This window comes from Humulus lupulus, chromosome 9 (assembly GCF_963169125.1).
Source record: "Humulus lupulus chromosome 9, drHumLupu1.1, whole genome shotgun sequence".
NCBI classification, from domain to species: Eukaryota; Viridiplantae; Streptophyta; class Magnoliopsida; order Rosales; family Cannabaceae; genus Humulus; species Humulus lupulus.
Genome location: NC_084801.1, coordinates 108,306,615 through 108,332,555, shown reverse-complemented (window position 1 = coordinate 108,332,555; position 25,941 = coordinate 108,306,615). Strand labels below are relative to the sequence as shown.

Sequence of the window (25,941 nt, the reverse complement as noted above, 5' to 3'; positions counted from 1 at the left end):
GTTTTGCTAGGTTGCATCCTTGAATATTATGACTACTTGTTTTGAGTTGAATCATTATGGTTCTTCTTTCTTTTTTATGAGAAAAATTGGTATGCTCATTTATTGCTATGTTAGTATTCTTACCTACTATACATTGTGGTATAAAGACTTGCGATGGTGCCTAACACTCCAGCCAGTGGAGGTCGAGATGTTAATTAACCAAATCCAGACGAGAGAGCGGCCGTTGACCAAGATGCAGGTCGTGGCCGAGGCAGAGGAAGGGCTCGAGGCCGAGGACAAAGAGTACAGCCAAAACCAAATATGGCAACTCAGATAGAGGATCTTTGACTTTGTGGTGGCTACCGAAAGGGAAAAGGTAATCTGCGTTGGTATTAACTTCTCGTATATATGCGCTTAGGAGCTTTTTGATTTTAAATCAAACATAAATGGCAAGGACAAGAGCTCAGAGAGGAAGGGGTGCTGCTGGCTGGGGCCAGGCCGCACCTGCTGCTAGAGCTCAGAACACACCTACCGCTAAAGCTCCAAACCAAACTGCTAGAGCTCACAAGATAGCCGACCAGATGAATAATTTGCAACAGCTAATGGAGACGAAGGGAGCCCAAATTGAATAATCTCCAAGCAGAAAGGTTTAATACCCTTTTGGGATGACTCCCCATGCCACCCAATAATGCTCAGAACAATGAAATACCACCTGAAAACAATGAAGAACAGAACCCTGGCCCGCAGGTTGTCATTGAGCAACCGGTATTGCCAGTAGAAGCACCAAGAGCTGTCCGAGCGAAACCTATATCAGAAGGGTTCGATAACCAAAATTCACCTATGTTCGAGGGGACCACTGACCCATCAGTGGCAGAGGAATGGATTGGTATCTTGGAAAGGATCATCGACTTCATTGGAACTACCAAGAGAGAGAAGGTAGTTTGCGTGACCTATATGCTGAGAAAAGATGCTCGAATCTTGTGGGACGCAGCCAAGAAAGGGCATAATGTTTCCAAGATGGAATGGATAGAGTTCTTGACCTTGTTCAATGGCAAAGACTTCAGTAAGGCAGTGATCGAGCACAAAGTGAATGAGTTCACTAATCTAAAGCAGGGAACGTCGAGTGTGCAGGATTATGGTCAAAAATTTGACCAACTGTCTAGGTTCGCGAAGAACCAGGTGAACACTGAAGAGAATAAGAACTGGAGTTTTATGAAGGGCCTACACAGAGACATTGCCAGGTGTGTAGACACTGGTAGAACTGGCCCAGAGACGTATGCCAAAGTTGGGGAACGGGCTCTTCGCCAAGAGTCTTGGGCCGTGTCAGACAAGCTAGAACCACAGAAGAACGAAGACAGGAGATACACTCCCAACAACCCCAGACAGTTTCAGGCCAATCAGTATGGCCCAAGGGGAAAGTTCAACCCGAGGTTTGGCCAGAACTCAAGGCGAACAAAAAATCCAAGAGGCATAAGTATGATTTTTGGGGGAAATAACAAAAGAAAAGGGGGACCTCCCAATCAGGCAATGGCCAGTCCCAACAAACAGCCGAGACGTGAGTTTGAACAATGGCCATTGTGCAACAAGTGTAACTAACGCCATCGGGGCAAGTGTGGGGTATGTTATAACTGTGGAAAGCCAGGGCACTTTGCTAAAGAGTATCGATGCTAGTCAAGTGCAACAGAAATGACCAGCAAAAACAAATTGGAGCTCTGCCTCGAGTTTATGTGCTTACGCAAAGTGACAAAGGAGCTGGACCATCTGATATGGTGTCAGGTCAGATCTCTATTGCCCAAACCTCGACATATGCATTAATGGATACTGGTGCATCGTATTCTTTTGTATCTGCATCCTTTGAGGAAAAATTAAATAGAAAGCCTGAGACCATGCCTTTTATTTGTGGGGCATCCTTGCCTTTGGGAGAGGATATGCTCGTGCGAACATGGGTTAGAGCCGTACCAGTTTGGGTTGAAGGTCGTGAGCTGATGGTGCATCTATTAGTCTTGGGCCTACATGAATAAGACACCATATTTGGGATGGATTGGTTAACCAGATATGGAGCCGTTATCAATTACAAGTGAAGAAAAATGGTCTTCACCCCAACGGGAGAAGAACCATTTGAGTTCAAGGTTACGTCAAGAGAAAAGAAGTGCCCCATGATTTCTGCAATGAAGGTGAGAAAAATGTTGAGTGACAGATGCATCGGGAGCTGAACAAAGTAACGATCATGAATCGATATCCATTGCCCAGGATTGACGATCTTTTCGATCAACTACAAGAAGTGTCAGTATTTTCCAAAATAGACCTACGATCAGGCTATCATCAGCTCAAGGTTAAGGAGACGAATATACCAAAGACAACCTTCAAAATGTGCTACGGTCACTATGAGTTCTTAGTGATGTTCTTTGGACTATTCAATGCGCCTACGACATTCATGGATCTCATGAATCGCATATTTTGCGAGTATTTGGATAAGTTCATCGTCATTTTCATTGACGATATTCTAATATACTTGAAAAGCCAAGAAGAACATGCAACACATCTGGGACTGGTCCTTCAGTGTCTGCGAGAAGAAAAGCTTTACGCTAAGTTTTTTAAGTGCGGATTATGGCTATAGAAAGTTAGTTTTCTGGGCACATAGTGTCGGGAGACGGAATTTCGATAGATCCCGCCAAGATAGAAGCTGTTAAGTAGTGGAAACCTCCAAAAAATGCCCATGAGGTTAGAAGTTTGCTTGGGTTAACGGGATATTACCGGCGATTTGTGGAAGGATTTTCCAAAATAGCTGCACCAATGACTGCCCTCACCCGCAAAAACATCAAGTATGAATGGACTGACAAGTGTGAGAAGAGTTTTCAGGAGCTGAAAACGAGATTGATAATTGCCCCAGTCATGAAAATCCCTAATTGCACAGAGGGATATACTATTTATTGCGATGCCTCAGGCCGAGGGTTGGGAGCAGTGCTGATGCAACACGAAAAAGTAATTTCTTATGCTTCTCGACAGCTTAAAAATTACGAGAAGAATTATCCAACTCATGACCTGGAGCTGGCAGCGGTGGTTTTTGCACTGAAAATTTGGTGGCACTACCTGTATGGGATACACTGTGACATCTACACTGATCACAAAAGCCTGAAATATTTCTTCACTCAGAAGGAATTGAATATGAGACAACGTCGATGGTTGGAGTTGTTCAAAGACTACGACTGCGACATTCTGTACCACTCGGTAAAAGCAAACAAGGTGGCAGATGCATTGAGTCGACATCCAAGTGCTTACGTGATGACTGTGAAAGAGATTTCACCGCAGCTACATGCTGACCTTGCTACCTTGGATTTAGAGATAATAGTCGGTCAATTGGCTAACTTCTCTATCAAGCCTACCATTATGGAAGCTATAAAATGGGGGCAGTTAGTCGATCCTTGGGTACAAAGACTGATGTACGAAGTGAGGGACGAGGGGCGACCAGGATTCCATATCTCCAAAGATGGAGTATTAGGGTTCAAGGGCGGAATATGTGTTCCGGAGGATGGCTAGATCAAGAAGCAGATCTTTTTCGAGGGACATAATGCTCCTTATGCCATGCATCCGGGTACCACGAAAATGTACCAAGACTTGAAAAAGTACTTTTGGTGGCCTGGGATGAAAAAGGAGATAGCAGAATATGTGGCACACTGTTTGACTTGTCAGTAGACAAAGGCCGAGCATCAACGGCCAACCGGGTTATCGCAACCTTAGAAATTCTGGAATGGAAGTGGGAGATTGTCACTATGGACTTTGTCACAGGTCTACCAACCACTCCCAAGGGGCACGATGCCATTTGGGTTATCGTAAATAGACTAACTAAGTCTGCTCATTTCTTGCCGATCAAGGTACTTATGGAGCACATAAGTTACCAGATATTTATATTGCAGAATAATGAGATTGCATGGTGTACCCAACTCAATCTCATCAGATCGCGATAGATATTTTACCTCGACATTCTGGGATAGAATCCAAATGAGGTTGGGTACTAAATTGAAGTTCAGAACTTCTTTCCACCCGTAAACAGATGGTTAAAGTGAATGAACAATTCAAACCCTGGAAGATATGCTAAGAGCCTGCGTGCTCGACTTTCAAGGGTCATGGAATGAGAAGCTTCCACTGATAGAGTTCGCTTACAATAATAGCTATCATGATTCCATCAAGATGGCTCCATATGAGGCTTTGTATGGAAGGAAATTTCAATCACCAATTCATTGGCACGAGACCAGTGAAAGAAATTTTCTCGGATTGGATAAGGTTGATCAGATTACCGAGGACATCTGACAGATAAGGCAACGCTTGCAAACTTCGGTTGATCGACAACGTAAATATGTTGACCGACGCAGGAGACCCCTAGTGTTTGAGGTTGGCCATAATGTGTTGCTGAAGGTAGCTTCGCTACGAGGGGCTATGCAGTTCGGGAAGAAAGGAAAGCTTAGCCCAAGGTTCATTGGACCTTTCGAAATCATAGAGAGGATCGAGGAAGTAGCTTATCGTTTAGCTCTTCCGCCCGCCCTGTCTAAGGTGCATGATGTTTTTCATGGATCCTTGTTGAGAAAATACATGTAAATTGTAGGTATTGTAACGTCCTGCATTTCGGGTACCTTGAAACGACTCAGGTCGGGATTGTTTTCTCGAGTTAAGAATATTATTTTAAATAATATCATATTTGTTTGGAATTTTTTTCCATGAGTTATTGCTAGCCAAATTATGAATTTTATGTTAAAAGTCAGGACAAGACTTTCGATCTTGGACAGACACAAAAACCCTAATCAGGTAAAAATCTTGGAAAATAAAATGAAAAACTATGGAAAATATATTTTGGGCATAAAATACATTCATACAAAATTAAAGTTTGGTCAAAAATAATAACCTAAGAATAAAATAGAAATTTTAGGGCATTTTGGTGTTAAATGCTTAATTTTACCAAACTGAGGAATTTTATTCCATGAATGGAGCTTAAGTTAAATTTTATTATGTGATTAATTAAATTAAATGTGAGACATTTAATTTAATTATTATGTGTTAAGTTTTGTGGATACCAAAAATCCACACTAAAAGAAAAAATACATGATCCCGTATTGAAATGAGTAAGGGTCTGCGAATGTGAAAGTTAGGGCTAAGTTATAGAGTTAGGGCTAGCCTAGAGCCTAAGGCCAAAATGCTCATAAGAGGATGGGCCACATTGCACAAAATAACCTCTATAGAAGCCAAAAGAAAACGTAACACACTCCCGAGGTAGTCCCAAGAGACCACGGATCAAATGATGAAATCTTTGATCCTCACGATAGTGGCTACATCCTAGACATGCCCATATCGTACATATGCACCATGCTGCACCACGCCTCGCGAGGCCACCCGCGCACCTATGGGCCTCGCCCAAGCGCCATCTCATGCAGATGCTCCAGCAGCCTCGCCTAGGCAGCGTCTCACGCAGATGCTCCAGCAACCTTGCCCAAGCGCCATCTCGCGCAGATGCTCCAGCAGCCTCGCCTAGCCAGCCTCTCGCACAGATGCTCCAGCAGCCTCGCCTAGGCAGTGTCTCGCGCAGGTGCTCCAGTAGCCTCGCCCAAGCAGCGTCTCGCGCAGGTGCTCCAGCAGCCTCGCCCAGGCAGCATCTCGCGCAGGTGCTCCAGCAGCCTCGCCTAGGCAGCGTCTCGCCCAAGTGCTCCAAAAGCTTCGCCCAGGCAGTGTCTCACGTAGGTGCTCCAGCAGGCTCGCCCAAGCAGCGTCTCGTGCAGGTGCTCCAGCAGCCTCGCCCAGGCAACATCTCGTGTAGGTGCTCCAAAAGCCTCGCCCAGGAAGCATCTCGCGCAGGTGCTCCAGCAGCCTCGCCAAGCTAGCGTCTCGAACAGATGCTCCAGCAGCCTCGCCCAGGCAGCGTCTCGCGCAGGTGCTTCAGCAGCCTCGCCCAGGCAGCGTCTTGCGCAGGTGCTCCAGCAGCCTCACCCAGGAAACATCTCGCGCAGATGCTCCAGCAACCTTGCCCAGGCAGCGTCTCGTGCAGGTGCACCAATAGGCCTCGTGCCTCACACAGCCATGGCCCCTGCCTCGCCTAGGTGCCATCTCGTGCAAGTGCACCAGTGGCGTTGCCCATGAGCCTCGCGCCAAGTGAGGTGCACCCCGCCTCGTCCATATGCCACGCACCACCATGGTCTCGCGGCTCCCATGGCCTCGCACCACCATGGTCCCGCGGCCCCCCAAGGTGCCTCGTACCACCATGGTCCCGCGGCTCCCATGGCTTCGCACCACCATGGTCCCGTGGCCCCCAAGGTGCCTCGCACCACCATGGTCTCGCGCCTCGCGTACTCATATGGGGTCTAAGACCTCTAGAAGGAGCGTATGAGGATCAATAGGAGAGACCCAAGAACTATTTGGTATCAAGCCAATAGTGGTGTAGATGACTGAGTATATCGTTCATGTTAACACGCAAGCTTTCCTACACTTAGCAGTGGGATAGTTTTGAGCAAATACATGCCTTGGAGATGCGAGAATAACCATCAGGTACAAAGCACCCATATGTGTACGGGTGCAGGACGTACGACCATGAGGAGGACAGAAGCGTGACCCTGACATCTGTATAACACAAGTAGTGGAGGTACGGATTTGTACAGAGAGTGGAAGCACTACATGCATGCCTCTGACTATGTAGTGCCACTTCCCTGATAATGTACCTATGTACAATCTTGTCCCCTGGGACCACAATGTATGAGGAGCCATTAGAGCTCCAATATAAATAGATCATCACCCCTTCAGAAAAAGGGTTGGAAAACTCATTGTACACTCAGGCTATTAAGCAATATACAAAGGCTCACTCCATTGTGGATCTGTGTTTCCTCAAGTTTATTCTAAATTCTTATCTAAATATCTCCACACATATCTTTGAGTTTTCTGATCTAATTTCGTTGACAAGATTTCACCGTCAACAAGTTTTGTTTTAAAACTTAATAAGAGTGAAAAATGTTATAGAAAGTCAATTTGAATTTTTCTTTTTGGGAAATAATTATTAACCATTTAAAATATATATATATATATGACATAAATAGAATAAAAGGTGGCCGGCTATGTGGGGAATTTATTTGGGTAGACCAAATTATTTAAGTTTAATCCTCATTTTAAATATTAGGCTTAATAGGCAAGTGGATAGTAAGAAACACACTCAAGTGTTTTAAGATATTTAAGAGTTGTTTAAACTCTTCTAACCCTCCCCAAAACCGACCCCCTCTCTCTCTCTCTCACAAGCACTCTCATCTTTTTTTTTAAAACTCTCTCAAGTTTTCTCTCCATTTTCAACCTCAAGAACACTAAGAAGGCTTGGAAGCTTAATTTTGGTGACAATTGGGTAAGTGAATTTCAAGTTATGGCCTAACAATGTATGTAGTTAAGAATGAGGAAAATGAGGTTTTCAAAATGAGATTTTGCAACTTAAGGTAAAAAGTAAAATTTTGCTTATTGCAAGATAAAAACTTTGTAAGTCTTGAAAACATATTTTGACCTAAAATACCTCTTTGAGATTAGTGAGAATTATTTTTATTAGAGAATTTTTATTCTTTCTAAAAAAAATTAATTTATTAATACGGTAATAAATTAAAAGAGGGTTTAAAACCCTATATTTTGAGAAAATAATTAAGTAAATTATTTTTCTATTAGGTAAACTTGATTAATTGACTTCAGAAAATTAACTAGTCAAGATAAGAAATTTTTAACGATTTTCCAAATTAAGTTAAAATTAGTCTATTTCCTTAAACCGGTTCTTAGAGAATAAAACCTTAAGAAAAATCAAGAGATTATTTTCTTGAAAAATAATTAAGGAATTTAATTAGTGTTTTCTGGATATAATACCAGCTAAAATCTTCTATATAATAAACCGACTTGTGAAATTACGAGTTAATAGCGATACTTTTAAAGAATAAGATTTTTAGCGGATTGTGGGAAAATACTATTGTGATACCCGAGCCTAGGTGACGAGACCATAGGATAGGTCTCCCCAAGACTTAGGGTTTAATCTCAAATTTTTTAGTATGAATTTCTTGAATGGGTTTAAAACCAAATAAGGATAATTAATCCTTACAAATGATTTTTTAAAATGACCAAACTGCCCAAAATAATAATAATGAATTATAAAGTGTCATAATTAATCTGAGTATACTGTATAGATAATTATAGTATTGGCTAAGCATAACTGGATTATACATTGGAGGGTGAAATCTTGCTGAGAGCAAAGGACTCCAAGTAAGTCAACTTCTATTGTGTGGCTGCAACATGAAATGACTATTGTATTGTATGTTAGTATAGAGACACATGCACATATATACATTGTCGTAAAAGTTTTCTTAGAGACGTTAGTCTAATTGGTGCTGATTCAAAAAATATGACCGGTAGATATCCGTCGTGTTCTAGACAGGTGATCCCCGTCACACTGCTTGATTTTGTTTATGTCCGGTTCATTACCGCGACGAGTGGCCAAGAGGTGAGGATTGCTGGTTTAAACCTAGGGGCGCAAAAATGAATGGAACCTAGGGGCCCTCATGCTTACTTAATCATTGAACAGTTAGAACCCGAGCAAGTGCTCTGATAATTTATTCCCGGATAGTAGCCGTGAATATTTCCATTCAATAAGAGTGCCTAGAGATACTAGGGGTTGCCAAGTTTGAGTGAGGCTGAACACCCTAGGGGCAACTACTCACTAGCACCACTGATTAACATAGAAGTCTCTATAAACCCGTGTAACTTCGATTACACTCTTGTATAAGTAGTGATGCCCTAGGTAACTTGATGGTTACCCTTGTGAGGGATTTACTCTTGGATAAGTAGCGATGCCCTAAGTAACATGATAGTTACCCTTGATGGCGATATTTATTGGCTAGATCCTAGTGTTGAGACTCGGTTCTCATTTACAGATTAGCATTTATGATGGATGGCGTGCTATGCCCGAATTGTTGGAAATTGTCGAGCGTTTGTCTTGAATTATATTGTTATATATTATATCTGCTTGCTCTGGAATTTTCTGAGTGCAGGGATTTATAGGTTTATATGAAATAGTTGTGATATATTATATTTTCTTGCTCTGGGATTTTTCTGAGTGTAGGGATTTATCTATTTATAGGAAATAGTTTGCCATTGGTTATCAGGCATGACCATAAGTTTTCCAGGACGCTTTTGCGTTCTTGAAATTCATTGCGTAGGGTTCTGATGGATCCGGAACCCTAATTTTTGTGAGCTGTTGTTATCTGTGGACATTAACTTGGTCAGTGACCACCTGTCTTCTCTGCATGCTTTTGTTTTTAAAGTTGAACTTACTAAGCATTTTTGCTTACCTTGTTGTTTCCTGTTGTAGGTAAGAACAAAGGCAAGGCAGAGCAGGGAGCGCTGGAGTCTACCTTGCAAATGTACCTTTGGACTGACCTTTTTGGGAAGCCATTTTGTTTTGGAAATGTTGTGTTATTTTCATATGACTTTTTAAATGTTAAGTATGGCCATACGACTTTTTAAAAAGTTTTTTTATACGGGTTTTTGAGACATTTTGTTAAATGAAAAAAAATTATATTTCCGCATTATCGAGTCTTGAAAATCCGGGTTGTTACACCAGAGGCCTACAAATTTTCCTTACCTCGACGTGGGTAGAGGTTCATAAGGTGTTACAGGTGCCGATGCTAAGGAAAGAGATGTCGAGTACTACCCCTGTTTGGGTGAAGAGACCCCAGAATTACAGTGGGACTTATTATGTAAAAAGAAGCTAGTGGAAATCCTGGATAGAAAGGATAAAGTCTTAAGGAATAAGACTGTCACTTTAGTAAGAGTGTTACAAATAAATTACAAGGTAAATAACTCGACTCCGAAGTTAGAGTCAGATATGTGGGACCAGTATCCCAAGATTTTTGAATAAATTTTGAGGACAAAATTTTGACAAGGAGGGGATAATTGTAACGTCTCAAATTCGCTAATAACGCTTAGTGCATTGATTACTGTGCCAAGAGAGCATAATTGGATTTGTATGTGTTAATTGTGATTATACATGCGCGATTAGGTTAATTGTAAGAGTTATATTATGATATGACTGCTCATGCATATTTACGTGTATTAAATTTGCTTATAGACCCGATTCTGTTAAAAAGAACATTTTCGTAATTTTGACCCACTGAGGGTATATTTGTAATTGTACGTGTTTTGTGATTGAGATCACATATTATGTGGATATATATGAGTTGTTCAGCAAGAAACGACCTTTTTGAGAAAATTTAGCAGAAAAGTCACAACGGGGTCTAATACCAGGCTCGGGGTGAGCCTAGAGGTATTTTAGTAACTTAGTACATTACTGGAGTTTATCGGGGATTGAGAATTTATTTGGTGATTATTTAGGTATGTCGGGATTCTAGGTATAATTTGAGGTTTAGTGGGAATTGATGTCAAATGGTTAAAATGCCCTTGGAGTTTTTGAGGATAGGCTTAGTAGATAGAGGTATTTTAGTCTTTTACTAGGGGCATAGTTTAAGACTTAGTCACTAGAGTTCTGTAGAAGCTAAGGAAGAAAACAGAACAAAAACAACTCTGTCACCTCCTCTCTCTCTCTCTCTATCTCGTTTTTCTCTATCTCTTGAGGTACTTAGGGATTTTCGAATTTTTGGAGAAGAATTGCAAGAAAATTGAGGGCTTGGGCAAGGATTTGGATTAGGAGGCAGCTTAGGGGTCGTGAATCTCAGTTGAGGTAAGATCTGAACTCTTTTTTGCTGTGAAATTTTGGCTTGGTTGTGGTGTTCTTGAGTTTGAACTCAGGGTTAGGATTTTGGGTGGTGGTGAGATTTGAAGTTAGTTTATGTTATTAATATGTTGCCTTTGATGTGCTGTTATGAGTTTAGAACTCAATTCATGGTTTGGTTGATGTTTGGGAAGTGATTTTAGGGGTTTTGGTTCGGAGGAAATAGTTAGAAAATGTTGGAAACCTGAGTTCGCAGGGTTGCACCGCAGCGCTGTTCTTGGAGCACCGCGACCCACATGAACTCAGGGGCTAGGGCGGTTATCAGAATCGCCTTAGCGCGGTGGCGCTTGTCCAAGGAAATCAGGGTCAAGGCTCTCTGACTTGTAGAAAGCTGTGACATTTAGTGAGGGGCACCGCGACTTAAATTGAGGTTATTGGCAAAGATAGGTTTTGGGTGGTGGGAACTCGAACCTAAGGGCTTGGGAAGGATCCTACTACCTTGTTTATTAGAATTCGAGGTTTCGGGGGTTTGGACCCGGTTTGGAAACCTTTATTTACTTGATATTGATGGATATCCTCTATTATGATTGTGACTAAGGTACCGCTAGGGCTTGGAAGGGGATTGTGCTCGAGGGTCGTTTCTATTTATCCAGTGCTTGGATCTAAGTAAAGAAAACTGGTTGAATTGGCATGCTTATTAGTCTTAAATGTGTATGCTTATTAGCCTTCAATTACCTGTGAATGTATGGCATGGCTGATGTTTGGCCATTGCATTGAGCATGAAGCCAATCGGAAAGGCGTTCATGCACATGTTTAAGTTTTCTTGTTGAGTCTTGGCTCACAGATGCTATGTAGTGCAAGTAAGGGAAAGGGGATGCTAGACCAGCCATGAGTTGGAGAGCTTCGGTGGTGGCGTGTACATAGGTAGCCTGCTTGTCCGACACGATCGGGGATTCAAGGAGGAACTTGGATCAAACCCTAATTTTGTCGCTTAGGCTGACATGTTTTGTAATTACCTCTTTGAGTTGTAAATAACTTTTTAAATGTTTATTTTGGGATCCCATGTATGAACTTAAACTTTTTAATGAAAGTAAATATTCCTTTGACCAAATTTTTTAAACCTAACTCGTTAATTACCTCTAGTTACACATTTATATCCAAATGACTTGATTATCGAGTCCAGCACTATTTAAAATACACAGTGTAACCGTCTTGGCTATCCATGGCGTTACAAGTCACATGGGTATCCAGGGCGTTACAAGTCACATGGTCAAATGACCATTATGCCCTCCCTCAAAAATTCCTCTCCAAATTCCCCAAGGGTAAAATCATCATTAGCCTCCATTTCCCCCTAAACCTAAAATTGTACCTCAAATCTCAAATTTAATTGACTAATCCATCAAATACAATTATTTCCCATAAAACACTTCATTTGTCAATAATTCCTTAAATGTGTAAAATTACCATAATACCCCTTGGCTCACTTCGAGCAGGGTATTTATCCCCGTCGTGACTTTTCTGCTAAAATGCTCGAAAGGATCGACTATTGACGAATATCATGAATACCCACATAATAATGTGGTCCCAGACACATAACACATAAAAATTACAGTTATACCCTCAATTGGTCAAAATTACGAAAATACCATTTTTAACAAAAACGAGTCTTTAAGCAGATTTAATACACATAAACATGCATAAACAATCATATCATAATATAACTCATATAATTCACATAATCACATATATATTTGATTAAAATCACATAATTCCACGTATGCCCTTTCGGCACACTAATCAACATGTTAACCCTTATTAGGAGTTTTGGAACTCTACATAGATCATGACCAGAGACGAAGGGATCTTTATTGTCTTGAAAATTGGGGACACAGTGCAACAAGGAATGGGGATGGTAGTTAAACTACCATCACCATCACTAGCTTAAAAGAAGGAAAAGAAAAAGAAGAAGAGGAAACAAACTCGATTGACCCAAGAGAGTTGGGAAAGAAGATAAGAACTAGGATTGATCAAGATAAATTTTAATACAATACCACCATTGATATAGTCTATTCAGATTATAAAGATAAGCCCATTTGGAGTAGGTTGTACTGGATGACTACTCCCATGGAATCCAGAAATAAAGACAAATATTGTGCATTTCACATCGATGTTGGATATACAATTGAAGAGTGTCGAAACTTGAATAACCAGATCCGAGTAACAATGAGAAGGGGTCCTTGAAATAATACATTAAAAAGATCCAAATCGACAAGAAATTAGATCCAACCCCTCAGACCCCAAGGGCACAAGCATCAAGCTCTGCTTTTGGCAATGGACAAACCTTAAGGAAGGTTCTAATGATTCACCGATGATCCGAACCAACCATTACCCAAGAGAATCAGACTAAAAATAAGAAGAGGAAGGAGGAGATGTTGGTTTTGATCATAATACGTGAAAATGCAATGAAAAAATAAATGCATGAGAAAGATCACACTTTAGCTATCATGACTAGAATAGAATTTTCTCATGCACATGGATCTCAAAAATAATAAAAACTACACAAGAGTTTTACCATAATATAGTGTGAGATCCAAAACTTCTTCACAAATTACCTTTCAAACTATGACTTGCATTATGATGTACATTTTGGTATCTTAATACACGTGAGTGTCTATGTATATGCAAAATTCAAGAGATATTTTGCAAAGCTTTTCTATTACTTTTGGCGTGTAGGCTAGAGAAATTATAGAGAATGAGGCTAGGGTATCAATAGAAAGACTTAAAACTCTATATAAATATAAATATATATATATAATCTTAAGTTAAAGAGAAGAAAGCTAACCCTAACTCGCTCTTCCACTAGGCTTGGGCGCCCACCATAGTCCAATGATATATGCATATATCAAGGCCTTAGGGGCTTGTGATTGTTTAACAAATGAAAACTAGCCACTTATATTTGTACAATTTATTTATACACCATCAGTTATTGGCACAATTAAATTTGAACAAAAATAATTCTTTTAAAAATATATAACATATTTTTATTTCCCAAATTTTATTATTTCATAAATAATAATAGAAAATAAAACTTATTATTTCTCAAATAATAACATGAAATAATACTTTAATAATTCTCATAATCCCCTTTAATTATAAAATGCATTACTCATTATCAAGTTAGTCTGGGGACAATATGGACCTACAATATCATTCTCCAATGAATTAATTATTTCACTAATTATTAGCTTTATAAATTAATTTAATAACTATGAATTATTCTCTTAGAAATTTATAGTTGCACTCATAAAACTAAATTCTTATTTTATTAGAAGTTGTAACTCATATAGTCGTCTATTAATATAACCATTGCAAGAGTTATGACCCTCCACTAGTTATTCATAATAAGAGCTAGGTCAAATGTCTACTACCCTCTAATTTTTATTAGCCAATTCCATTGATACTCTATGGGCATTTCTGTAATTAAATTACTTACAAAATTTTTGTTCTCAATAGGAAATTGGGCGCTCTATGTCTAAGTCTAGTATCAATATTAAGATGAGAAACTAATCTACTTCCACTCAGAAAAGGAGTTGGTTTTATATTTATAAAGTATGCTCACAGCTACCTGCATTCCAAAGACTCTAAGATATTAGGAATTTAGCCCTATGATCTTTTATAAATGTTGCCCGATAAGTCAAAAGTCATAGGACTATAAATTAAAACTCATTACTTACTTTAGGATTGTGCTCAAGTCTCAAATGATTATCGCTTAATGATTGTAATACTTTTGTATTCTAACAAAGTCTATTGGAAGTTTGTCCTTTCATCATGTCTGAGTTCTATACAATATATACAGTTCTATACAATATATATATTGTATATGATACCCTATCTTTATAATTATGAAAGAATTATAACACATTTTGATGATAATTTATCTTCAAATGTATTACCTCATCGCAAAACTTTACTATCACATCGATCTATCACTTCAATGAACCTAGATTCTCTTTCTCTTCAATGTCAATTAGAAGTTATTTGCTTTGATTTGGATCAATGTATGGATATATATAAGTTTAAATTTTGAAATATGAAAGGAAATGATTCATGGAAATGAACCATAACCTTTCCTATAACTAGTAATAGGAAAGCCAAGGTGAGAGATTGTATAATTTTATTATATTATTATTCAATTAATTATATGTTTCCATCCATTTAGTTTAGAGTGTGTTTGGAAGTCATTGTGTAATTAGTAAGAAATGTAATAATTACACAACTTAGTAATTTTATAGTATTTCAAAATATATAGTTTGTTTGGATGTCAAATATTTACTACGTGGACTAAAATAATCCATGAATTTAATTATGTATTTTACACTTAAATGTTATTATACTTTACTAACAATTGGTAGATCGTAAGAAGAGGCTTGGGAAGAAGGAGGTTCTAATATCACCTGAATTTTGGCTAGGTTAATCTCGTCAAACCCACAAAGGTCAGGAAGGTTAGTTCTCATCAGATCTTACTCATTTGAAACAATTATTGGATGCCTTTGGGCTTCTGATGTGACACAATTTTTATAAGTCATTTTATCTTTAAGTAGAAGAAGGAACAAGATTGACATAAGGTCATGGAAGATCTATTAAGATTTACTCAAGATAAAGAAGAGTCCAATCAAAGGAACATGAGGAGATTCACGAGTATAGCAGATCAGGTTCATGATGATGACCCAACGATGCTAACAATGATGCTCATGAATGGTTTGAAACATGGGTTGATGTTACAACAAATTCTCATACGGGAAGCACCACGTGATATGAGGGATGTATTAAAAAGTGAAGAAATGATCATTTAATATAAGGAGGGCCGGGGAAGTGATCGAAAGAAACGAAGGATAGAAGAAATTTCAGTCCCTAGATCCAAAAGCAAAAAGCACGATAATGAAACCCTTATCCAGAAAGCTCAAGAACAATGTCAGGAAGGATGAAGGACTCGTGCTAATAATGATGGCATCAAGTACAACACTACTACATATGTGATTTACTTAGAAAATAAGAGCAAGCTAATCTAGAAGAGACCTACAAAGATGGAAGGATTGGAAAAAAATGAGAAGTCATGCCGAGTATTGTGCTTACCGCAAAAGCATGTGATATCTAACAACGGAGTGCCTGGATCTAGATTATCAAATGTTATGATTGGTTAAATATAAAGTTGAGTGTGTTTGTCACAAAGTTGTACAAAACAATTAATGATTTTACGTAATGGTGATGTGAAATTTGACTTTTTGTTGTAGGCAATTAAAAATTATATTTTTTGGTCTAAATTGATATAATGAGGTATCTAAGGATGCCCAGTTTGGAGGTGTTTAAGATCACTTATGAGAAGCTTAAAAAGACTCTCAAGTCTTGTGTTGCCTCCTACCAGGTGATGTGATGCCCAACATGTCTGTATACAGTTTCATGTTTTGGCTCATAAACTCAATTTTAAATGCTCTAATCTTATTAAGTATACCCAATGGAAGTTCCTAATGTATTTAAAGAGCTTTTTTAGAGTATTTGGGACCTAATCACTCTCACTCACTCTCCCTCTAAACTCTCTCTCTCTCCCTCTTTCTCTCTCTCTATAGCTCTCTAATATTCAAAGTTTTCTCCAAGATCTCCAAAGAAAAGCTTGGATGTTTGGAGATCAAAGGCTTGTCATATCTTAATTATTATTCTAAGTGAAGAAACCTCAAGCTTCATCAATAGTTGCTTGTAATAATTATTTTTGACAAAGATTATATTATGTTGGCAAGTCTTTTGTTATTACTCTTCTTTTAATTTGTATTTATGTTCTAAGTTTGTGTAACCCCATTGTTATTGATTCAAACCTTGAGTTGTCTATTCTTTGTTGAGAGAAAATGTAATACCCCAAAATCATTGACCAGGAGAACCGTCTAGGGTTCTAAATATTTTAACTATAAACCATTTACTTTACCAAAACATGCATAAAATATTATTGAAAACCCATTATTGGTGCAATAATTGGACATCCATTGTTTGAAATAAAATATAATATTTAAATGCAAAATTTAAACATATGTGGTCTTAATTCAAAGCATCTTAAAATAATTAAAAAAATTTGACACTTGAGCTTGGCGTTTTCTTCCCCTTTGATCGTTTTAAGGTTAAATGGTCCTCCTGGTAATACATATCTTCTAGATCAAACTCCACTCATTGCGCCCATAAATAGTCATCTAAATCTTACCTGCAACATAGAATAAATAAAGGAATGAGCACTAGAGCCCATTAAGGAAGTAACACACATCAAGAAAGCAGAAAATACACCAGTAATCTTATTTATCGCAATATTCTAAAGATACCAAAACATATCATAACACTTCCAAAACATAACATTTTCTACATATATAACATATCACATTTGTTGCTTAAAATGATAAAATATTTTTATAATCATTACACTTATAAACAAGTTGAAAGGACAAAACATTGGGCGAGGAAAGTATCCTCCCGGAATAACAACAGTCAAATTCTGGGGCATGTCTACCAAACATATAAAAACTCTTCTTCCTAACAACCTATGCCTAAAAAGTTAGAATTCACAAAATTTAGAGATTTAACATTTACATAACCATCACAACACAATATTAACAAGTTATAAGGATAGAAGTCTGATTGAGGAAATCGTCTTCATGAGATTACTTTGGTCATTTTTAGGGCATATCAGCCAAAACACATATCTCATCTTCCCAATAAGAAGAGCCGCAAACATTAGCATCACATAGATATAGAGATCTAACACATAAACATAAGATGCAGCTATCTAACTTCCTTACTTCGTGTCCTTTTAAAAAGTAATGAAAGAGAGTGAGAGAGAGATCACACACTAGACTCTAATAAAAATAATAATATAATAGCTTAGAATCACAATGACAAGCCAAAAAAATCCCAACCCTATCAAATATTAGATCTATATTTATAGGGATATCAAGCTAACCCTAAATACAATCAATCAAGATCTAGAGACTAAGATCTTACCTCTCCTTGTGCTAGCCGAAACCTAGAGCGTCTTCCAATCATTGATGAGTCTCAACCTTGTAACAAAATCCATGAAAACTATATTAGGATTCCATAGAAATGATAGAGAATTAACTAGAATCAAATGACTCACCTTTACCTCAATTTATCTACACTGATCCTTGCACTCTTTTTCTCATCAAATTCTACTCGCCCAAATCCTAGTGTCTCGTTCTTCCTCTCTAATTCTCATGCTAGCCTAGCTCTCTCTATATAGGCATGTGGCTAAGGTTTAAGAAAAGGAAACCCTAGCTCACATTATTAATGGATTTCTAATCACCATAATGACAAATCTCCAATCACCCATTAATGCCATAATTTCATGCTTATCAATTATAACAAATGGCTCCATCAAATCTAAAAATACTAATTGTAATTTAATCCCAAAAAGGAAAGGGCCAATCATCTTAAGTTCTTGATTTGTCAACTCTATTAATTGTAATTAAAGAGAAAAATCTTTAATTTACTATCTGGAATTATTTAGTCATAATCCATTGTTTCGTTAAATATCCAAATAACCATAAATCGTAATTTACTCACTAATGGCTGAAATTTCTTGTAATGTTTCTTAGGAAATATTGTAAGTTTATTCCAACTATCCTTTAGCTACATAAGTGACAACGGAATGACTAATCTACCGTTTGCCAAACCCTACTAAATACCTTCTAGGTTTTTGGTTTTCAATCGCAATTAGAAGACAATTAAAAAAATATATAATGCCTCTAACATAAAATTAATTTATTTATTCCAAAATAAAAAAATTCTAATTCATATGTGATCATTCTCTAAACTAATAATAATAAAATTACATCATGTATTGCAGAAAATCACTTACTCGCAACATTAGATCCTAGTAATAATGGGAGAAGGATCGCTGGCTCGATATGTAAAGAAAGATTGACGGTTGGGATTACCTGAAGTCAAAGCTAAAAAGATAGATCTAAGCAAACAACATTGTAAGCAATAAAAGTTAATATGTTGATTGTTTGAAAGCTAGATCTTAAAAAATTAAGAACTATATGATTGAAAACTTGCATAAATGAAGTATCAATGATTAGATGTTTTGATAGAATGATTTGAAACTATTTGCTATAGGGAAGAATGAATTAGTAAGTGAGTGAAGTTTGCATCAATAAAACTAAAATGTGGACGATGCTAAATATCGTTAAGAAGTGAAGAAGATGGGTACAATTTTATTTAACTAAACATGAAATAAAATTTGAAAAAGAAAAAATAGAGAGATTGATATGAATTTTGTTTAACATGGTCGTAAGAAAATTAGCCAAAAGGACTGAAAGATCAATATACAATTTTATTTGAAATAATGTTAGGAAAATCAAAAGAAGGTTGGAAATTCGATAAAATTCTAACCAAAATGGTTAAGTGATAATGATCAATAGATCGATGTTGGATTTTATTCAAAATGATGTTAGTAAGATCAAATGAAGATGATTGTTAGATCAAACGAGTATTGATGGAAATTAAAAAAGAAGAAGATTGGTAGATTGACAATGAAGAGGAACGACATATCCTAATAAGATTTGTGGAAGATGATTAGTAAATTCTATTCAAAGCGATGGCAATAGAATAAATGAAAAGGATTAGTAAATTCTATTCAAAGAAATGGCAATAGAATAAAGGAAGAGGATCAATAATCTATTCAAAGAAATAGAAATAGAATAAAGAAAGATGATCAATAAATTATGTTTAAAACTATAATGCCTCAAATTCCCTAATGCAGTTTAATGGTTGGATTAGTAGGCCGGGAGGACCATAATTATTTTATTATGCCATTAAACTATTATATGCATGTTTATGTGGATTATATTATAATATGATGTTAAATGCATGCATAGGTCCACATTTCATCTTAAGGGCATTTTGGTAATTTGGCTCGTTGATGGCGTAATTGTGTATTTGTATGCATGTCAGTGATCTATTGTTGAGGCCACATTATAATGTGGATTTATTCGAGCCATTCGGCATGAGACGATCTTTGAGTACAAATTAGCAGTTTAGTCATAACGGGATTAAGTTCGGGGCTCGAGGTGAGTCTCGGAGTAATTTAGTGATTAGAGCATTGCCGGGAGTTAAAGGGTAACGGGATATGAATTATTGGTATTTGATAATAACGGGAATTGGAGGGTGTTAATTATGATTAACGAAATAGGTGGAAAATGACGATTTTACCCTTGGGAGTCTTTAGAAACCTTTAAATGACCTAGGGGCAAAAGGACATTTTCACCATATGTTATATTTAAGCCATTGAAGGTTGTATAAGGTTGGCAAAGCAGAGCATAAATTTATCTCTCCCGTACCTCTTTTCTTCTCCTTTTTCTTTTGAATTTTTGAGCTGTTCTTGAGGATTCAAGCTAGGGAAGTAGATATTGAGAGCTTAGGATTGTGTTCCACTATTGAAGAGGGTCCTAATTTGAGCTTAAGGTAAGTTTTTAGCCATTAAAACTCTAGCTTTGCTCTGTTTTTGGTTTGGTTTTCAGCTTGGTTTTCTAGATTGGTTGAAGGGAATTGATGGGAGTTTTTGGCTAGGGTTACTTGGGTTGTGATACCTAGGACATGTGTAGATGGTTTTGGGTTCATTTGGGACTTAAAATGAGGTTTGGAAGCTTTTGATTCAAGTTAGAAATGGTGGAGTTGAAGGGGGGAAATTTCTGGGCAAAGCTGGCTGTGTGTAGCGCTGTAGCGCCCACATGTGGGTGCTACAGCGCTACTTAGGGTGGCTTTGGATCTGTCTTGAGCGTTGGGGCGCTAGTGGGGTAGCGCTACAGTGCTACCCTGCTCCTTCAGATTTTGGTTTTGGGCATTTTTAAGGGTTTTTGGCTCGGGGTTTCAATCCTTAAGGCTCGGGATCGAATCTACTCACTGTTTGGGTACAATTCAGGGTCCCAGGGGTGAGGTTTAGGTCAAGACCCTTTCATTGTTGATTTTCATTAATGAATGTTATAATTGGTTATGACTAGGTAACCGCTAAGGAATCAAAAGGTCGATTGTTCTCAAGGGTCGTTCTTTTACTATTTCTCGCTCGAACCAGAGGTAAGAAAACTGCACCCCAATATGTGACATGCATGGTTATTATTGAGGCATGTTGAGTGTTTAAATGTGGACATGAATTGCATATCAAATGCTTAACAAATCTTGCTTACTTTTGAATGGCACTGACTTACTAGTCAGAATCAGCAATGGTGTCAGAACTAGCTATAAAGCTGTGACTTACAAGTCAAGTTCGACAGTAGTTTTGAGCACTGGTCATATGTTACTGACCTAAGTGTCAGGAGTGGCATAAGCATCATGATCGCAGAGTCGATGAAAAATTAGATCTAATCGACATCAGCATTGAATGACTCATCATGAACGTTAATGCCGGACCGACCCCAAGTTTGATGAAAACTGAAAGCGCTTGTCTAGTTCTCTGACTAGTTACTCAGAGCCAGGGCCAGAAGGCCCAGGTGACCATATCGTCAGCTAAGGGTACAGAACCCACAGTAGTGACTTCATGGTCACTCACTTGGTTTACATTGGTGACTCGCTCATCAGTCACTTATCTTGTTTAAGCTAGTGACTTGATCACTTATTTGTAAAGGGTGTGGAATCCCATTTTAGTGACTTATACATTTGTCACTCATCAGTTTAGGACTATAAGTCCTGGATGATTATCAAGATCATCGTTTGATATTATATATGTGCAGTATTGAGTTGTCTTGCTGGGCTTTGGCTCATGGGTGCTATGTGGTGCAGGTAAAGGGAAAGAAAAGCTCACCCAGCCTTGAGAGGAGAGCTTAGGTGGCGATATGTACATATGCGGCCGCTTGACCACCACGGCCAAGGAGTTTCTCAGAGGAACTAGGGGGTTTACCCTATTTTTGCCGCTTAGGTCGGCGGGTTGTAAATTTTACTCTGTAATGATCATTTTGTATTGTAAATAACTTGTAAACGTTTCTATGGGCCCATGAACAGTTTTATGTTTTAAATAAAATATATCATTTCTTTTTGATTGGTTTTACACCTTAACGTATTAATAACACCTAGATGCACGTTATAACTCGATTAACGAGTTAAGCACGATTCAAAGATCACAATAACGGTCTTGGAGTAACCAGGGTGTTACAAAAACTATGGAAATAAAATGAATAAAAAGATTGGTAAAATCTATTTGAAAATGAAAATAAAATAAAGCGAAGAGGATCAACGAATTCAGTCTTAAGAAAAAGAACAATAGGAATTTGTCAAAGATGATCGGTGGATAAAAAAAATTCTATTTAAGAAAGATGGTAGTAAAAATTAGTAAGGAAAAGTTATAAAAAATTGTATTTCAAATTTATACTATTGAAGATAGCGAAGATGATCAATACGAAGTATTGAGCAAGTTTATGAAGATTGAAGAAGATGGCAAGAAAATTTGCTATGAAGCTCGGGTAGATATATATTGTAGAAAAGATTGATGGATTAGAAGAAATTTATAACAAAAAAACTGCTAAAATTTATAAACAAAGAATTATCCAAAATATACAATTGAAATTGGTGAAAACAATTCCTATTAAGTCTTGAAGAAGCACAATAAGATTGAAGAATATAATGAACACGTTCGATTCGAAAATGTAGATAATTAGAATAGAGGGTTAAAAGCTCGTAATAAGTACTGTCTGATTTTATATTGATAAAATTTAATGGAAAAGATTGAGAAATTTTAGTTAGGGGAGTGGGAGTAAAATTTAATAAAGAAGGACAAATGTAAATAGTATATTTGCTTGATAAGATATTTGAGCAGTTAACAAAGAAGAACAAAAAGCTCATCTATGATGTAAGCTAACATGATGAATGCAAATTGTGGTGAAGAACATTGGAAAATAGGAAGAAGTTGTTGATTGGAAAATAACAATCAGGGAAAAATGAAATTGAAAAGCCAGCAAATCTCTTGAAAAGATCTAGTCTATTGAAAAGATCAGATGAGCAGTGCACAAAGTGGCATGAACGTGAATTTGGGAAACTAGCCAATTAAGTGGTAAACATTGCAACGATTGGAAAATTAAGTAAAGAAGGTCCAAATGCTTCTAGAAAAGATGCTCGTTCAACATGAGATACAATTAACTATGCAATCTGAATTCACGTTCATGCCACTTTGTGCACTGCTCATCTGATATTTTCAACAAACTAGATCTTTTCAAGAGATTTGCTGGCTTTTCAATTTCATTTTCCCCTGATTGTTATTTTCCAGTCAACAGCTTCTTCCTATTTTCCAATGTTCTTCACCAATTAAGTGGTAAACATTGCAATGATTGGAAAATTAAGTAAAGAAGGTCCAAATGCTTCCAGGAACGATGCTCGTTCAACATGAGACACAATTAACTATGCAATCAGAACCTTACGAAGACAAGATAATTCAATCAAGACAAATGTAGGGAATAGTATGAAATAAACCAAAAATATTAACTATGGAAGAGTTTTCACTACTATAAATGCAAAGATTGCTCAAGTTAACTATGCAAAAATTTTACTACTATGCATACAAAGATTGTTCGAGCTTCGTAAACATTGTTAGAAATTGTTCTGGTTCTAAAAGCAAAGTTTACAATTGTTTGAAAATATTATAAGTAAGAGATAGGGGAAGAGAAGAATCAATACAGTAAAAGATGGGAAGGGCGAGACCTGCACAATATCCTTCCCCACTCCTAGGATCGATCAGGATGGGGTAAGGGGTATCTCCTTCCAAAGTAGTGATCTTTGCATAAGCCTTAAGAGCAACAACTTAAGGCCTTCAAATTTTTAAATCTTTCTCTCTATGCTAACAAAGAGAATTAGAGGCAAAACTCTGGTACTCAACTTGAAGGCCGTCAAAAGCTCCCTCTTCATTGCTTAAATGATGTAGATGAACTTCCTGAAAAAGCATAGCCAATTCAAGCCTTTGTCATGAATCAAGAGCCCTGCCACAACTATACAACTGAAATTTCGATATTTGCAAAAGCATGATTTAGATTTTGCTAGTTCTTCTCTTAGGGCCACCTCCCTCAATAGAGATACATTAAGTTTGTTAGGAAGGTAATGTGTGACAATTGGATCTGGCTCTACATATGAAAAAAAGGGCCGGTAATATGATTTTCTAAAAAAAAAAAAAGGGGTAGGGGAGTTTATCTAATGAAGAATGCAAATGGTGGCAACAAAATAATAATGATAAAAAACCTCACCTTGAAGGAAGAGTCTTCATATCGATTGATGTAGTTGGTGAAACAAAGAGGCAACAACCTGTGAAGGGTTGCAACATATCAATGAACAATTTTTTGATAAAGGGTCGAAAGAGGGAAAGGAAGAAGAAGCAGCACGATTTTTTCTCGTTGAAGAAAAAGTAAATTTAATAGATTGTTTTAGTGATAAGTCAAATGACAAGGAAGCTTGAAGCTCTAAAACTCTTTGCAAGGATAAGTCTACAAAATAATTTTTAAGTAATTTTATTGTTGTTCGACTGGTGTTTTATCAATGGTTTAGGGATCTGGGGAGGAAAAATAAAGAAATGATCCTTGTAAAATATTGGGATGACAAAGGGCATGGATGCTTATTTCATCCTCAAGGTGAGAGTGAAGAATACCATTCTCTTGAAGATGTCAGATTAAGAGTGTGGCTTTGATTTGAGGAAACTAATGTTCACCTAGGACAAAAACAAAACAAAAAGGGGAAAATTAGAAAAAATTGAAGAATTGAATAAAAGGAAAAACTATTGACAGATAGAAATTTGAGAAATTACCTTGAAAAAAGGCTCAGGCAATTGGGAATGCTTAGGAAGAGATGTGGGTTGGATACCAGTTGCAACTTAAGATGAACAAAGCATCAGTGGGTCAAGAAGACGATTCATCGTAATTATTGAAAATACAGGTGGAGCTCGGGTGGATGATGTCAAAAATAACATCATAAATTTTATGAAAACTAAAAATGCTAAGGAAATCTCCAACATCAAGGGGAAAGTCTTTTAGGACACTAAGGAGAGCAACACCGGTAATGGCCAAGAGTGCGTCAGGGGTTAATTGCATCGTATGAAGCTTAAGAGCAAAAAAGGACACAAACAACCAGATAAGGTGGTGGGAAGCACATGTCATTAATATGCTAAGCATTGAGAACAATATTACTTTGAGCAAAAATTATTTCAGTTTTCCATCTATTTCCTTCTTTGGAATAAAGGGGATGGATAAAAGTATTGAGGGGGACAACCGACTTCTGAGTTCTTGAAAAGCTTTAGAGCTCCGAGAAGAAAGATGAGAAGCAATTGGGGATACCATCAAGAATGAGGAATAAGAAGTAACAAGGATTGAAGGAAATTTTTCAGAAAATAAAGAAAAAGATTAAACAAGAAGAAATAAAAGGGGAAGGGAATGTGGAAAGCCTCTGTTTTCATAGTATAACCTTTGGTAGCAAATGGTTTAAAAAAATGTGATGATTTGATGTACATTAATGAGTAGAAAATATGTAGATGGTTCGAGTTTTGATAGTGAATATATTCATTCTATGCTAAGAGTGCATTACTTAATTTACATTTGGAAATTGTCAAAAAAGGAACATGGGCAATTGTGAGAACTAAAAATATGTACTTGTCTTTGTATAATTTAAATTGAATATTTTTATTTACATATTAAATATGCGATCAAATGCTTACACTTATCAAGTTAGTAGTTGAAGTTCACAAGGGCTCGAGGCAGAAACCATCTGATCGTCAAATGGTTGGGTGAACTAAGGATAATGAGAGTCGTAGAAGCATGAGAGATTAGGTAACCACTTCATTCAGATCATTTATTTTCTACCTTTGAGGCACTAATGTGGACCAATCACGATAATTTTTATTCTACACTTTAATCGACTTATTTTATCTAAAAATAGCATCCATTGGGACTTGAAAAGAGACCTTGGATTCAATTCACACTTACATATTTTTTCTTATGAGATTTTAGAAAGATAATCTCTACTAACTTAAGCATCATAGTGCTTTTATGCAGGTAGGCCCAGGATATTTCTTTCTTCATCGTGCAAGATTTGGTGGATTTTCCAAGGAGAAATTACTTGATACCAAATGATCCAGACTTTGTTAGTTTGAAAAGAGTGCATCAGGCACGCATCGAAAGTTTAAATGTTTTAATTTATTCACCAAAATCAAGTCAGGATATGTGTACAAT

At 37.3% G+C, this 25,941-nt stretch overlaps 1 long non-coding RNA gene across 3 annotated transcripts; it reads right to left on the bottom strand.

The window, feature by feature from the left end:
* Positions 1–16,731: 16,731 nt before the first annotated feature.
* On the bottom strand, positions 16,732–25,359 carry LOC133801051 (uncharacterized). Of its 3 annotated transcripts, XR_009876717.1 has the most exons (7): positions 24,525–25,357; positions 24,369–24,428; positions 23,971–24,028; positions 23,435–23,663; positions 18,609–18,687; positions 17,735–17,790; positions 16,732–16,943 (listed from the first exon to the last, which is right to left on the bottom strand). It is a non-coding gene; the product is annotated as an uncharacterized LOC133801051 (long non-coding RNA). The 3 variants fall into 3 exon arrangements; XR_009876718.1 differs by having other exon boundaries at positions 18,609–18,699; positions 23,971–24,428; positions 24,525–25,359; XR_009876716.1 differs by having other exon boundaries at positions 23,971–24,428; positions 24,525–25,356.
* Positions 25,360–25,941: the final 582 nt, after the last annotated feature.